This window comes from Ascaphus truei, chromosome 19 (genome assembly GCF_040206685.1).
Source record: "Ascaphus truei isolate aAscTru1 chromosome 19, aAscTru1.hap1, whole genome shotgun sequence".
Lineage (NCBI taxonomy): Eukaryota > Metazoa > Chordata > Amphibia > Anura > Ascaphidae > Ascaphus > Ascaphus truei.
The window spans coordinates 31,047,976-31,064,518 of NC_134501.1; the positions used below are offsets into that span (position 1 = coordinate 31,047,976).

Consider the following 16,543-nt stretch of genomic DNA (forward strand, 5'->3'; position numbering starts at 1 on the left):
AAACAAAAGCCTATCCCCGTTAGGGAAGCTAACTAAACTTGGTTAAGACTATCTACCCGGCTGCTTAGCTAAGCTAGACCAGACCAACAATATTTGGTAATAGCACTTGGCTCCTTACCTGGGAGCTTTATTCCATTGGGACAGCATAAGTCTGTGGAGTCTGTGTCTGTCTGTCAGCTCTCCTCTGTCCTCTGTCCTAGCGAGACTGCTGCCCCAGAGGAATTTGCTCTTCCTCTTTTTAAAAGCAGGTGAGCTTACGAATTAGGATCATCTGTGGACTGCTTAATCAGCTGGGTTAACTCCTTGTATACTGGAAAGCAGGCATACTGCCACCTCCTACTAATGTATACAGAGTCTATGACTCTGTCACTATATATATATATATATATATATATATATATATATATATATATATATATATATACAGTGCTTGACAAATCACAGAAAAATCTACTCGCCGAACAAAAAAATCAACTCGCCACCTAGTCCCGCCCCAACCCCGCCTCTAGTCCCGCCCCCAAACCCACCGCTAATCCCGCCCCCAGCCCCGCATTTAAAAAAAAAACATAAATGAAATAAATTGAATAAATTCCTAGTAAGAACATTCGTTTTTGACATAAATTTATTTATTGTATTACATTATACTACAATTAGTCCTTGGTGTGTGTGTGTGTGTGTGTGTGTGTGTGTGTGTGTGTGTGTGTGTGTGTGTGTGTGTGTGTGTGTGTGTGTGTGTGTGTGTGTGTGTGTGTGTGTGTGTGTGTGTGTGTATAAATGTCGAATCTAGAAAAAAAAGCCAGATGTGAATGACTAGTTTCCTGCACCCCTTAACTAGTGCCTGGCTGCACCGCTTCACAATATTTAAAGCAGCAATCACACCTGGGATCTTACCTGATCCGCAGACCCTCAATGTCCAGGTACCTCATTCCCGCAATGTTATACATTGGAGGGGATGTGTTCCCTACCTGTCTTCTGGGTTACGGGGGATACCGATGTCTTCTGTGTGAAGCTTGAGTCAGATCTGGAAGAAAGCAGCATAGGTTATTTCGGTGTAGTATAGGGCAGTTAAGATATACAGGGTAAATAAAATATCCAGATCCAGATTGTGAGACAGAGAGAGGGTGAGACAGAGAGAGGGTGAGACAGAGAGAGGGTGAGACAGAGAGAGGGTGAGAGAGAAGGAGAGAGAGGGTGAGAGAGAAGGAGAGAGAGGGTGAGAGAGACGGGAGAGAGGGTGAGAAGGTGAGAGAGACGGAGAGGAGGGTGAGAGAGAGGGTGAGAGAGAGACGGAGAGAGAGTGAGAGAGAGACGGAGAGAGGGTGAGAGAGAGACGGAGAGAGGGTGAGAGAGAGACGGAGAGAGGGTGAGAGAGAGACGGAGAGAGGGTGAGAGAGAGGGAGGGCGAGAGAGAGGGAGAGAGAGACGGAGAGAGGGTGAGAGAGGGTGAGAGACGGAGAGAGGGTGAGAGACGGAGAGAGGGTGAGAGACGGAGAGAGGGTGACTGGGTGGGGGGATGGGGTGACTGGGTGGGGGGATGGGGTGACTGGGTGGGGTGATGGGGTGACTGGGTGGGGTGATGGGTCGACTGGGTGGGGTGATGGGGTGGGGTGACGGGGTGTCTGACTGGGTGGGGATTACTGACTGTCTGACTGGGTGGGGATTACTGACTGTCTGACTGGGTGGGGTGACTGGGCAGGGGGCAGGGGGTGGGATGACTGACTTTTGACTGACTGGGTGGGGGGGGGGGTGACTGACTGGGTGGGGGGGGATATGACTGACTGGGTGGGGGGGTATGACTGACTGGGTGGGGGGGGGTATGACTGACTGGGTGGGGGGGTATGACTGACTGGGTGGGGTGGGGGGGGTGACTGATTGGGTGGGGTGGGGGGATACCTCTGGTGTCCTACACGTTCTCTCTCTCACACACACACACACCACTCTCTCTCATACACACACACCACTCTCTCATACACACACTCTTTCATACACACACACATTCTCTGTGGGGGGGGGGGAGAAGCGGAGACAGCCACGGGGACCGAGGGGAACACCCCTGTCCCGCGCGTGCAGCCACAGGAGCGGAACCGGAGGGCAAGCGCGACAGGAGGGGAAAATCCCCTGCTGTCATCTCCTGCCCCGCACGAGCAGCCACGGGGACAGGAGCGGAGACCAGAGGGGAAGCGGGTTCGGGGGGGGAACATTCCCCGCTGTCATCTCCTGCCCCGGGCGAGCAGCCACGGGGACAGGAGCGGAACCGTAGGGCGCGCGGGACGGGGGAGGGCGGGGAAAACCCCCGCTGTCATCTCCTGCCCCGCGCGAGCAGCCACGGGGACAGGAGCGGATGAGGGGGGAAGCGCGAGCAGGAGACAGGGACCGCGCGCGCGAGGAGCAGCCATTACTTACCCCTGCAGAGAAGGGCTCCATTCCGCGTCAAGACCAATTGGCCAATCAGCCAGGAGGATATTTTTTTTTGTTATTTATTTATTTATTTTTAAATTTGTGTGGGGGGGGGGGGAAGCGGAGACAGCCACAGGGACCGAGGGGAACACCCCTGCTGGCATCGGGAACAGCCACGGGCACTGGAGGAAAGCGGGACCGTAGGGCAACCGGGACGGGAGGGGGGAACATCGCCCGCTGTCATCTCCTGCCCCGCGCGAGCAGACACAGGGACAGGAGCGGAACCGGAGGGCAAGCGGGACGGGGGGGGGGGGAATGGGGGGAGAAATCCCCTGCTGTCATCTCCTGCCCGACAGGAGCGGAGACTGGAGGGGATGAGGGGGGAAGCGCGGGCAGGAGACAGGGACCGCACGCGGGAGGAGCAGCCATTACTTACCCCTGCAGAGAAGGGCTACATTCCGCGTCACGACCAATTGGCCAATCAGCCAGGAGGATATTTTTTTTTGTTATTTATTTATTTTTATTTTAAAAAAATTTGCGCAGACCAGGGGAAAAAAGTAGCTGGCCACCGGCCAATTTCCGTTCGCGCCTGGCGAGTGGGCGACTGGGTTTGTCGAGCACTGTATATATATATATATATATATATATATATATATAATACATACTTTACCACCAAGGCAGGTGGTAAAAGAGACGACAGCACTCAGATGTAGAGCAAAGAAACTTGTATTCCAAAAGGTAAGACACAAAAATCCAATGTTTCGATCCACCAGAGGGATCTTTCTCAATGGGGGTGTGCTGCAGCAGCTTCCCACAGATGTGAGGGGGTGGGTCTATGACCATAAACCTCAGACCTATGAGGATGCAGCGAAAATGGCAGATGAGTATGTGGCCAGCCGAGTTGCAATGAAGGACCCTGTAGCACCCAAAGGAGCGAGCCGTGCGGCCCAGGGCACTAAGACTACCCCTCCGTGGACACACCAGCCTGCGGCAGCAAACAGCGCACCCAAGGCTGCAGAGTTCAAGCATGAGAGGCGGTGTTATTCCTGCAATAAAGTTGGACATCTCAGGCCAGATTGTCCTGACCGGGACCGGTCCAAGGGACCCCATCAGGGGCAACGCTCACCAGCTGCGAGGCCGGTCGCCCGTGTGCGACTGGCACACACAGAGGAGCCAAGTATAGCCGTGGAACCAGCCCACAGAGGGATGCCCAGCGGAGAGATTGCACTTGCCAAGTCAGGACCAGCAGCGGAGAGCGGGGGACATCAGGTTGCTCCAGTCGGGATGCAGCCCAACGATGTCCGGCAGAAGCATCTGCGGAAGGTGACCATCGGAGAACGGCAGGCGGACGGCTTGCTAGACTCCGGTGCCACCGTGACTCTGGTTCGCCCTGATATGGTGCGACCAGAGGATTTGCTCCCGGGCACCGGGATGCAAGTGACCATGCCAGAGAGAGGACCGCGGTCACTCCAGATTGCCCGGGTCTTTTTGGACTGGGGTGCCAGACGTGGCATGAGGGAGGTCGGGGTTTTGCCTGGGTTAGATGCCGAGGTCTTGCTGGGTAACAACCTAGGACACGTTACCTGTGTTTTTACCACTGAGCTGGCGCCTGTTGCAGCGATCACCAGAAGCCAGTCAGCAAGGATCGCAGCAGAACCAGCCCCTGCATTTGGGACCTACAGTTCCAATAGTCTCTACAGAGACCAGACAGGTAAGCCAGACTCAGTCGCTTTCTGACACTGACTTAATGTTCCCTGTACTTGTTCCCTGTCCCCGTGACTCAGATGTGACCGGGGGGTGGCCAGAGTTAGGTGCCCAGTTTAGGGATGCGGTACGGTCTGATCCCAGCTTGGAGGGCATGAGACTGCGGGCGTAAAGCCTGTCACGATGACACCAACTTTTATCAACACATTTATATTTCTGGGTACTTGATTGAACAGAACAAGTTGCAAAATAAATTGTGATTTATTTCCTTAATAGACAAACACACGACATCTGCAGAATACACTTGAAAACAACACTTACTGGAATAAGGGAATTAAAGAAATTGTCCTTTGCTTGCAAGCGCCAGAAATGCAACCTTGGTTTTAAAAGTCCTGTGGTTATGTTGTTATTAACCCCTTCACTCCTGGACTGGTTGCTGCTGTGCTGGAACAAAGTCTGGCATCTTTACATCATGGATCAAAATTCAGGAATCACACTGGGGATACCTGGGGAGCCACAGTTATAGACTGCCCAAAGCTATCTTTAACATGTGGATCCAATCCCCTTGTGGGAACAAAAAAAACCACGAATAGCCAAGTTACCCACAGTTCATAAGACCAGTCAAAAGGGCTGTCTGGTGGGCAGGGCGCATGGGTCAGGTTGACGCCCATGCCACTTAGCATACCTGGGCTACACCCATAACTTGGTGCCACTCCGTCTGATTTTTGACCAATAAATGTCACTAGCCTGACATCTGCTGTGCATCAGTATGCCAGTATTGTATACATTATGTGTCTCTGGGTCTTTTCATAACTGACACTCTTTTAGACAGGGGGACTCTAAATCTGTGAGAGCCTTTTGAGGCTCCGTCATAAAAAATAACTATAGCCCATTGAGAGCCCTTTGAGGCTTGGTCATAAAAATAGCTCCAGCTCATTCACCCATATCACAGCTGGATGTCCAAGTAATTCCTGCTTGGACTTACAAAAAATACCTCCTGCCGGGGGGCGTGGCTGCGGGTATGTGGATGGAAGTGTAGTGCAGCAGCTCCAATACCCACCGGCACAAATTAGCTAATAAAAGACATTCTCGGCGCAGTTACCCTAGTTTCAAGAATAGCACCACGAGTGTGAACCTCTGCGGAACAGTCACATATCACTTTTGAGGAATTATGGCCACAACAAGGCAGAAAAATAAACGAAAAACAGACGTGCGATCATACTTCACAGGGGGAAGCAAAGCAAGGCCAGAAGAGATCCCTGCAGGCACAGACTCAGACTCGGCACCAGAGATGGAGGGGACAGAACAGACAGGGATAATAAAGAAAGAAATTGCTCGGTTGCTATCAGATTTAAAGTCGTTCTTCAGGGGGGAAGTGGAGAATCTCCGCAAAGATATACTACAGATCGGCACCCGCACGAACGAGCTTGAAGAAAAAATGGAGGAAAGCTCCCGGTGCCATCGGGAAACAAATACACGGATGGGGGACCTGGAGCGCAGAGTAGCGGAGCTCGAGGACAGGCAAGAGGACAGCGAGAATCGCGACAGGCGCAATAACCTGCGCATACGGGGGATACCCGAGGAGATCCTAGATCCCGAGGCCCTGCTCAATAGGTGGATGAGCAGCATATTGCCAGGCAAAACGGAGGCTGAGCTAACAATGGATCGCTGCCATCGCGCCCTGCGTTCGCGCCCAGTGCCCAACAACCCTCCCCGGGACGTGATCCTCCGCCTGCACCATTACAGAACAAAGGAGGAGATCTGTAAGATTACACGGGCTATGCCGGAGGTAACCTATGAGGGAATCACCATGGCGATTTTCCAGGATCTCTCCCCTCTTACCCTGGCGAGGCGGAGGACGCCATTCCCCATCACAAGAGCCCTACGAGACGCAGACGTCTGCTATCGTTGGGCTTTCCCTTTCGCCCTGGTGGTGATAAGAAACGGCCGCTCCCACACCATTAAACACCACTCAGAGGGGGCCGCATTCCTCAAAAAGCTGGGCATAACAGCTGCAACCACAGGCCCGGGGACCCCGGAGGCGCGTCCCCCGCCCCCGGCTGAATGGGAAAAAGTGCCCAAAACAGCGGAGCGGCGCAAAGACAGAGCGGACACAGACGCTTAGTAACATCATACAAGACGCCGAAAATCACAGTTCAAGTTATATAAGTTCCATGTTAAGTTGCTACTTGTACCCCCACTGATGAATGCTGTTCTAAGGCCCACCTCGACCTCAGAAGGTGCCCAAGGAGACCAGAGGGAGTGAATACGCCCACCTGCACCAAACCCTGCAATGGTGAAGAAAACCCCCCAAAATGGCGTTACTAGTCTTACCTGGCAAAGAAGGGGAGAAAGCGCGGCAAGTATCATGGCGGCGGCTGTTTTGGCGGGACAGACTGGTGATCAGAGTGCGCCCGCCTCCGGCTGCGACTGTCTCCGCCCTCCTCCGGCCCCCATCTGCAAACTCACTGCTGCGTCACTTGACAGGTTCCGGCGGCGCCGCGGATACCCGGCGGAGAGGCTGTCCCACCGGAAGTGCACACGAGTCGGCTCCCGGCTCTCAGCGCGGCAAGCATCATGGCGGCGGCTGTTTTGGCGAGGCAGTCTGGTAGGCAGAGTGCGCCCGACCCCGGCTGCGACCGTCTCCGCCCTCGTCTGGCCCCCATCTGCCGACCCACTGCTGCGTCGCCCGACAGGTTCCGGCGGAGCCGCAGGGTTCCGGCGGAGGGGCTGTCCCACCGGAAGTGCGTCACGAGCCGGATCCCGGCTCCCCCCGGCGGAGGCACGCGAGCTCCACTGCCGGGGAGGGGTACGGCCGCCCAGTGGACACGGAGGGGAGACAGCTAATCAGCGTGAAGGAGTGCCGGGCGGTGAAGGCTGTCACGCCGGAGCAGCCCCAGAACAGAGTGGGAAGGGCGCGACAAGAGTGCGAGATACCCAGGAGGCAGGGGGGAGGAGGGTTGAAGGAGATGGAGGCCTAGTACACAAGGCAGGAAGAGGGAATCTAGCGGCCACCTAGGCAGATGTCAGCAAGGGAGAGGACAGGCCAGTGGAGGAAGCAGGGGGGGCCACAAGCAGAATAGAAGGAGGTCCAGGGGTGCAGGGGGGGGTTCGGCTCCGTGCGTCCCCAGTTAGACTTTACAAACAGGCCAGAACACGGCAGTTAGGCTTGGATACTAATAGACACAACTAGACATGTAGGTTAAGGGGTTTAAGGGTCGCCTGAAGTCAGACCCAGTTGGGGGAGGAGGTGGCTGCACGAGGATGTTTAGCAGTAGCCGGCGGGTGGTCGGGAGTCTGTCACCAACCCTGCCCGCAGGCATGTGCTTCCACGACAGGGAGTTGGGCCCAGCCCGCGCCCCTGTTAAAATCCTGGAATCCCATGGTCCGCAGGAGGGACTATGGTGCTGGACAGGGAGGGAGGAGGGTCCAGATGGAAGGATTTACTTTCGGGCATTTACCCTGGGGCCCTCTGGGACCTCCAGGGTACTGTTTGTGTGTTTATTAAAGGCAATGGGATGGGCTGTGGGACAGGGAAGTCCTAGAGCCGATACCATAGTTCTGTTTGTTTACATGTATTTGTGTTGTTGTCTTCTCGTTGTCCCCCCTGATGTGTTTTCCCTCTGTACCACTTTCCCCCACCACATACCCTACTCCCCTAGCAGGGCGCAGAAGAAAGGCGGCGACGGAATAAAAGAGACAGGGATCGGGATCCCCACGCCATCCAGAGGACTCAGAATGGCTCAGGAAGACACCGACGGAATCAGGTCACAAATAAAGTACTATGAATAACGAGGTCCGGTGTATCTCTCACAACGTTAAGGGGTTTAACGGTCCGGCGAAGCGCAAGCTAGCTCTCAGGGATTACAAACGACTCAAAGCCGACCTCCTCTTTCTCCAAGAGACACACTTTTCTAGGGACAGCTACCCAAAATTTTTAGACAAAGATTTACGGGTAGTACATTTGGCATCCGCCCAAGTGAAAAAGAGAGGGGTAGCGATAGCCATACACAATAGGATAGATTTCACGGTTGAGAAAAAGGTGGCAGCTAAAGAGGGCAGATTTCTAATTCTGGTGGGATCAATCCACGGGAAACCGCTTACATTAGCATCAGTATACGCACCCTGTGAAACATCAACTGATTTCTTTTCCCGTTTCTTCCGAAAACTCCAGAAGGAAGCCAAGGGAAACATGATCATAGCGGGCGATTTCAACAGGACACTGAATCCCAAATTAGACCGGTGCACGGCCGCTAGTCTCCCCCCTAAGCTAGATATTCAGCAAATCACGCAGGGATTGAAAGATTGCCAATTGGTAGATATATGGCGCGAACAGCATCCCCAAAGTAGAGATTATACCTTCTTCTCCCACCCCCATAACAGATACAGCAGGCTGGACTACTTCCTAGTATCAAACAGACTGGTCCCAGTGGTCTCCCACACAGGGATCCACGATATTTCGTGGTCCGACCACGCACCTATCGAGCTGCGGTGCACTCTAAACTTACTAGACAGACCTGGAGCAAACTGGAGGCTAAACGAGCTGTTACTAAAAATCCCAAACTTGCAGAGAGAAATTGGTGAGAGGATTAAGGATTTCTTCACTGAGAACGTGGGGAGTGTTTCTTCCGACACCACCCTATGGGAAGCCCACAAGGCGACTCTCAGAGGCTCCCTCATGTGCCTAGCTGCTAGGCGCCGGAGGGATCAGGAGAAACAGATAAATGTCCTACAAGACAAACTAGCGACCCTATCCAAGGCGCACAAAGTATCTAGGAATCAGGACACACTGCGTGCTTTGGCAGAAACCAAACAGCAGTTGAATATAAAACTGGCCTCCCGGGCAGAAAAGGAGATGAGTTGGTCCAGACGTAGGTACTTTGAGAAAGCGAACAAGCCGGACACCCTATTAGCAAATCGACTTCAAAACAAAATTCCTAATTATCATATACAAACTATTCGCACACAAGGGGGTGAGCTTACTTCTAATCCTAAGCGGATCGTGGCAGAGTTCAAAAGCTACTACGAGACGCTATACGATGGGGGTAAGGTCATACATAATCAAAAGACGAGGGATAATCTCTGGGAATTCTTAAAAGAAGCCAAATTACCGACCTTGAGCAGGGTGGAGAAAGAAGCGTTACAGACGGACTTCTCTTTAGAAGAGTTAACGGTAGTTGTAAAGTCACTTAAGCCTGCCAAAGCGCCCGGCCCAGATGGCTTCTCCAACTTATACTATAAAAAATACCTGAAAATTTTAGCCCCACATCTATTGAAGCTATTTAACTCTATACTACACGGGGCCTCGTTCCCAGCTCAGATGCTTCAGGCGTCAATCTCCCTGATCCATAAACCTGGTAAGGACCCGGCGGACTGTAAGAGCTACCGGCCCATCTCGCTGATTAATACGGATGTAAAAATTTTCTCCAAATTACTAGCTAACAGAGTGGTTATTGTCCTTCCCAGGTTAGTTCACCCAGATCAGGTGGGGTTCATCGGAGGAAGGCAAGCGGCAGACAATACCAGACGGATAATAGATTTGGTGGATTTGGCACAGAAACAGAATATCCCGTCACTGGTACTAAGTCTGGACGCTGAGAAAGCCTTCGATAGAATCGATTGGCCCTACTTGAGAGGGACGCTTGAGGCGTTTGGCTTTGAGGGACGCCTCTTGGAGGCCATCATGGCCCTATACGAGGGGCCAACGGCAAGGGTGAGACACCAGGGATTCCCATCAGAGCAATTTCAAATTAAGAGTGGCACACGCCAGGGATGCCCGTTGTCCCCCTTGTTGTTCGCCCTATGCGTAGAACCCTTGGCGGCACATATCAGAAACAACCCGGATATTACGGGCATAGCTGTAAAAGAGCAATCACACAAAGTGGCGCTCTACGCAGATGATGTGATCCTGACATTATCACAACCTCTCACCTCCCTGTCCAATGTCTTCTCAATTTTGGGGACCTTTAAACAAATTTCTGGGTTCAAAATTAATCAGGCCAAATCGGAAGCCCTCAATATAAATTTACCCAAACCAGTAGAAAAACTAATTGGACTCAATTTTAATTTTAAATGGCAACCCTCTATGATTAAATATTTAGGGGTATACATCACAAAAGAATATAAGGCTTTATATAAAGCAAATTATCCCAGGTTGTTTCGGACTCTCCGTGAGGATCTCCGGAGATGGGCGGAGTGCAGTATCTCGTGGATAGGCCGTATTCATAGTGTAAGGATGAATCTCCTGCCACGAGTGCTGTACCTTTTCCAGGCCCTCCCGATCCCCCTGATAAAAGATGATATCCTCTCGCTTCAGTCCTTAATAACAAAGTTTATCTGGAATAAGAAAAACCCACGAATTAACAAAGCAATCTTGAGGAGGCCGACCTTGAGAGGAGGGTTGGGGGTGCCATGCTTGCTCGCCTACTACAAAGCAGCCCAGCTGAGCCAGATTGTGCAGTGGCACACAGACCCGAACCTTCGGAGGTGGGTGGCACTAGAAAAAACATGCTGCACACCAATAGATATTAAGAACCTAATTTGGTTGCCCAAAAAAAGTCGGGCCGTTATGCGGACTCCTCTGCAGACCATGGTCAACTCCTTGAAGGTCTGGGACGCGGTTAAGTTCAAGTGCCATCTCACATCCCTGAACTCTCTGATGACTCCCATATGGGGGAACCCAAACTTTGCTCCAGGTATGGATAGCTCTATTTTCTCACAATGGACTCAAGCAGGGTATCTCCGTCTAAAAGATCTGGAGGGCAGGCAACATATAAAAACATTGATCACATTAAAGAGGAGAACAATTTACCAAACACTGAATTCTTTAGATACCTCCAGATCAGGGCCTTCTACAATGAAGCCCCAATTCGGCCCCGGAGAACAAATTTTGAGCAGCTCTGTTCAAGAGATACGGACACAAGGGGACTAACATCTAGAATGTACAGGGAAGTAGTGTGCCCGAAGACGGACGACCAACCCAAACTTGCATACATGAGACAATGGGAAGCAGACATGGGAGAGACATTAGAAGACGAAGACTGGGATAGGATCCTGCAGATGGCGGCCAAAAGCTCCATCTGCACCACATTAAAGGAGAACGCATATAAAGCCCTGATGAGGTGGTATTACACGCCTGCTAAATTATCTAAATTTGTCAAAGGCTACTCTCCGCTCTGCCCCAAGCAGTGCGGAGAGAGAGCGGACTTATTCCATATGCTGTGGTCTTGTACGAAGGTAAACCCGCTTTGGGAGGAGATTAAAGATTGGCTTCAGAGACTGCTAGAAGTGGAAATCCCCTTAGACCCGTGGCTGTTCCTATTGGGCAGACGAGTCGAGGGGCTATCTAACGCCACACATAAATTGATCACACATCTGGCAACAGCCACCAGATGCGAGATTGCAGCAGTATGGAAACAACCGGAGATTCCAATTATCCCCAAGATTAGAAATAGAATTTGGTTTGTTTGCCGGATGGAACAGTTGACGAGTTTGGTTAACGACACCGGCTCAAATTTTCTAAAAGTCTGGGAGCCCTGGTTGGCACAGACAGACATTCCGGGAATAGATATCACCACAATCCTGCAATGATAGGCGGTAGATGCGTTCTCCGGTAATGATAGGGATCCATGACAACATAGAGACAGAGAACCCGGAGAAGGAGCGGGATCCAGGGCAGAATAGGCCCCTAGTGAAAGAGGCAGCCAAAGAGGTAACAGTAGGAGAGAGTGGGTCAATGTTCTCGGAGAGAGAGGTCTACACTAAAATACACGCACGGCGCCCGAATGGAAGATGATAGGTGGAACACCCCTTCGAGCCTTACCACCCCCCCCCCTCACTCCCCCCCTTCCCTCCCTACTAGATAGTTAGTGTGTCTTGTCCCCCTGTTCGTCTTGTAAGTCCAGTAAGTCAAGTTTTTGGATAATTATATCAAAAAGAAAGTACTAAATGCGGTGATGTCACTGTAGACAATGGATGGTGTTACCATGTAAGATGTATTTCACCCAATAAAATCAAAGTTATAAAAAAAAAAAAAAAAAATACCTCCTGCCTTACATTTAAGATCTGCCATCATGTGTCTGTTAGAGGGTATGGCAAGCACATTTGCTTCTCAGCCTCACTATAGATATAGTTTAGTCGCAATTTTGTTTTAAATAGTCAAGCGCTCATCTGTGTGTATATTTCACTTAGTTCATAAAGTAGTGCTCTGTGCTTTACTTACGGGAAAAAAGAAGATGTATTTACATGGAGGAAATCTCGTCAAGAGTGTGAGCTTCATGGAGCAGGGACCTGGTTACCTATTGTGTTTTAAGTTATGTGTATTTTATGTTTTGAACTTGTCCTTACACTCACATTTTACTGTGCTGTGGAATACCTTGGCCCCATATACATAAAAAAAATGGTAATAATAGTAATACTAGTACTTGTATAGTAAAAAAAGAAATTAAGAAAACATTTCTAACAAATCCCAATTTAATTAACAAAAAAGTGGAATTGCAAGTATGCAAATAAATATAGTAATGCTGCTCTGTATTCCCTAGTACAGGGGGGCGGGCACCTCCAGTCCTCAAGGGCCACCAACAGGACAGGTTGTAAGAATATCCCTGTTGCAGCATAGGTGGCTCAATCATTTTGACTGAGAACTGATTGAGCCACCTGCGCTGAAGCAGGGATATCCCTAATACCAGCAAGATATCCCAGCGGTAAGGTGAGTGGCTGCAAAAAGGCTGCAACCAAATGCCTTAGGCCAGCTTCAGCGTACCTTTGCCTCGTCCCAATGGCGGACATCTGGAAGGGTTCCCAAAGAGCTGCTCCCATCTGCATGCTAAGCGTGCTAAGGGTTAACATCAGGGACTGTTTGCTATGTGTTTTGTCAGCCCCACTCTCTGTAATGTTTATGGCCCTGGACAAAGGACTTTCATAGCACAGCTGGATTGATTCAGAACCTCTTCGGTCATTATCTGCGTCGCCCCAAAGGCTACAGCCAAAGGGTGTCAGACATTTGCTGCCATTCGCTGATATTTGTTGATGTTACAGCTGCTCTGTTGCAATATGAAACACAGACTTTCTCATCCCCTGTACGCTATATTTCCATTTACACTTCCTTACAGATTGTAAGCTCCTTGGTGCAGGGCCTCTTCTAACACAATAAATAGCAGGCCTGTCCTACCTCTCCTAACACAGCACATTGCAGGCCTGTCCTACCTCTCCTAACACATTGCAGGCCTATCCTACCTCTCCTAACACAGCACATTGCAGGCCTGTCCTACCTCTCCTAACACATTGCAGGCCTATCTTACCTCTAACACAGCACATTGCAGGCCTGCCCTACCTCTCCTAACACAGAACATTGCAGGCCTGTCCTACCTCTAACACAGCACATTGCAGGCCTGTCCTACCTCTCCTAACACATTGCAGGCCTATCTTACCTCTAACACAGCACATTGCAGGCCTGTCCTACCTCTCCTAACACAGCACATTGCAGGCCTGTCCTACCTCTTCTAACACAGAACATTGCAGGCCTGTCCTACCTCTAACACAGCACATTGCAGGCCTGTCCTACCTCTCCTAATACAGCACATTGCAGGTCTATCCTACCTCTCCTAACACTTCAATGCTGGGTGCAGTAGCTGTATATTTGGGAGTTGATTCATCCTGATAACAGTGAACATTACAACGCTGCCATTGGACAGTTTAGTCTGGTGGTCGGTTACGATTGCACCAGCTTCACTAAACACTATGACAGCACACTTGCAGGAGGACAACTCAGCCAATCCACTGCCAGCTTTGCAAGAGCAGGCCATGTTTCCCAGCATTCAAGAGGATCAGAGTCAAGAAGCCGGAATTAACTTTCACCCATATACACCTCCACCATGTCCATAGCACTAGTAGTATTAGAGGTGTCTGCTGCTTCTGCACAAGTGTGAACCATGCCATAGTGATGGTGCATTTCCCATAGCGATGGGCCATGACTTCTGCTACTCTGACTGCCACCGCCAGCACCACCCACAGCACCACTACCTATAGCCACTTGACTTGAGGCCTGAGAGGAAGAAAGTGACGATGACCACCATATTGTTATCGGTTTCTGTGTGGAATGTATGCTCACTGAGGCTGCCCTCTGTGAACCTTTATTGGACTCATCTCTCTACTTTCCCTCCTTTTCCAACACTGCCTGGAAACAATCAGTTACCTTCTCTTTGCAATTTGCCACAGTCTCTTCCCCATGGGGAAATAAGAATTTGATCCTGTCTGATGCGAGGGTCTAACAGTGTAGCCTGAAGGTATTTATTTCTCCATTTCATACTGACAACACAGGGGTCATATAGCAGACATTCAAACAATTTATCAACCATTGTCACCATCATAATCAATATTACCCTCATCATTAATGTTATGCTGCATATCAATTCATGTTTTTTTCAAGGAGAAAAATTAGAGGGATGACCTGGCTTATGCAGCTTCATCACAGCACACAAGAGCAGTGACTTCCTCAAAGGGCCTCACCACCTTACACAGCTCTCTCATCAGATGTGACTTTCGTGCAGGTTGTTTTGCTCCTGCAGCCTAGTTAGAGCATTGTGGGTTGTGTACAATGAACTAAAGTGTGCCACATATTTTTTGGTCAACTTACAAAATGGTCTGCACATCCCTACACTGAGTTAGGAAACGAGTGACTATTAAATTGAGTACGTGTGCAAAACAAGGAATGTGCGTCATGTTCCCTTGTTTCTGTGCTTCAACAAAGTTGGAACCATTATCCCCAGTCACAAATCCAACTTCCAGTGCCCTGGGAGTTCACCGCTGCTGTATTGAACAGCATGACATTCTGTAATGTTGATGACACATTAGAAGCTGTGTGAGCCTTTTCTTCAAAACTCTGCATACACAAAGTAGCATGTCTACAAGACGTTTTGCTGCTGCAGACGTTGACTGTCTTTTTTGTTCTCACTGCCTTTTGTTGTGGAACAATATTAAAGCTCACCCATTGGCTAATAACGGTCAGGTAGTCACTACCTCCATGACTAATACTCAACATAAGTAGTGAGGTGTGCCATATTTCCCTCCAACTATGCAAGGGCCACAACCACAGAGGCAACAACTTTTCTGTACAGTTTGGGAAGCTCCTTGTTAGAGTGTTAGGATCTGCTTGGGATGGACCAACGTGGTTCTGCACTTTGCATAAGCTGTCCGAACCCCTGAGATTCAACAGATTAGAACTGCAACAAGTCTGTATCAAGCATTTTAGGTAAATCGCCATTCAGCACAGAGCTATTTCACTGGACAGGCAGAATTTGTTCATCTTTCCAAACATTCCGAACTGTGGGTGGCTGCAGCTGATGTCGCATTGGGGTGCTGCATATCAGGCTGCTTGTACTACTAGGAGCAGTGGCACTAACATCATTTGTCTGCTTTGCAAACTGCTGCTGCGCGGCAGAGCACTAGCACCCACACAATCACCTTCATCGCTTTTGATTATTATCCGTTACACAAAGACTATCTAAATCCTCCTCATCATCAATTGCATTATCATCATCATAAACATGAGACAATAATGAGGGTTACATAGTAGATGAAATTGAAAAAAGACGTGCGTCCATCAAGTTCAACCTATGCTAAATTTAGACAGATACTTTATCCTATATCCCTACTTACAGTATATTGATCCAGAGGAAGGCAAACAAAAACCCCAGTGTTATACCATCCAATGATATCTCATAAGAGGAAAAAATAAATTCCCTCCTGACTCCAAGAATTGGCAATCGGATTAATCCCTGGATCAACATTCTTCCCATGTATACTTATTTGGTATATCCCTGTATACCGTTCCTTTCTAAAAAAAATGTCCAACCTTTTTTTGAACATATCTATTGTATCTGCCATCACAGTCTCCATGGGTAATGAATTCCACATTTTAACTGCCCTTACTGAAAGAACCCTTTCTTTTGTTGCTAGTGAAATCTCCTTTCCTCCAACCTTATGGGGTGACCCCGAGTCCTTTGTACTGCCCTTGGGATGAACAGTTCTTTTGAAAGCTCCTTGTACTGTTCCCAGATATATTTATATATAGTTGTCATATCCCCTCTTAGACGCCTCTTTTCTAATGCAAATAAATCTAATTTAGCTAGCCTCTCCTCATAAGTTAGATTGTCCATCCCCTTTATTCATTTGGTCAATTGTACTCCATATTCAAGGTGTGGTCTTACTAATGCTTTATGTTTACTTCCCTTCCATCCATTGCACGTTTAATGCAAGATAAGATCTTGTTTGTTTTTGCAGCTACTGCATGACTTTGGGCATAAGCCTGCTGTCTACAAGCACTCCCAAGGATTCCCCCAATGTATCCCCATTTAACTTGTAAGTCGCCTGTTTATTCTTGCTTCCCAAATGCATAACCTTAGATTAATCTCTATTAAACCTCCATCTGCCATTTACCTGCCCA

General features: G+C 49.7%; 1 protein-coding gene and 1 long non-coding RNA gene across 6 annotated transcripts in view; one reads left to right on the forward strand and one right to left on the reverse strand.

The window, feature by feature from the left end:
• The window catches only part of LOC142470129 (uncharacterized), a 57,615-nt gene that overhangs the window by 35,183 nt on the left and 5,889 nt on the right, over window positions 1–16,543 (forward strand). The window lies entirely within an intron of this gene.
• LDHD (lactate dehydrogenase D) overlaps window positions 1–16,543 on the reverse strand; it is a 100,304-nt gene that overhangs the window by 30,753 nt on the left and 53,008 nt on the right. The window lies entirely within an intron of this gene.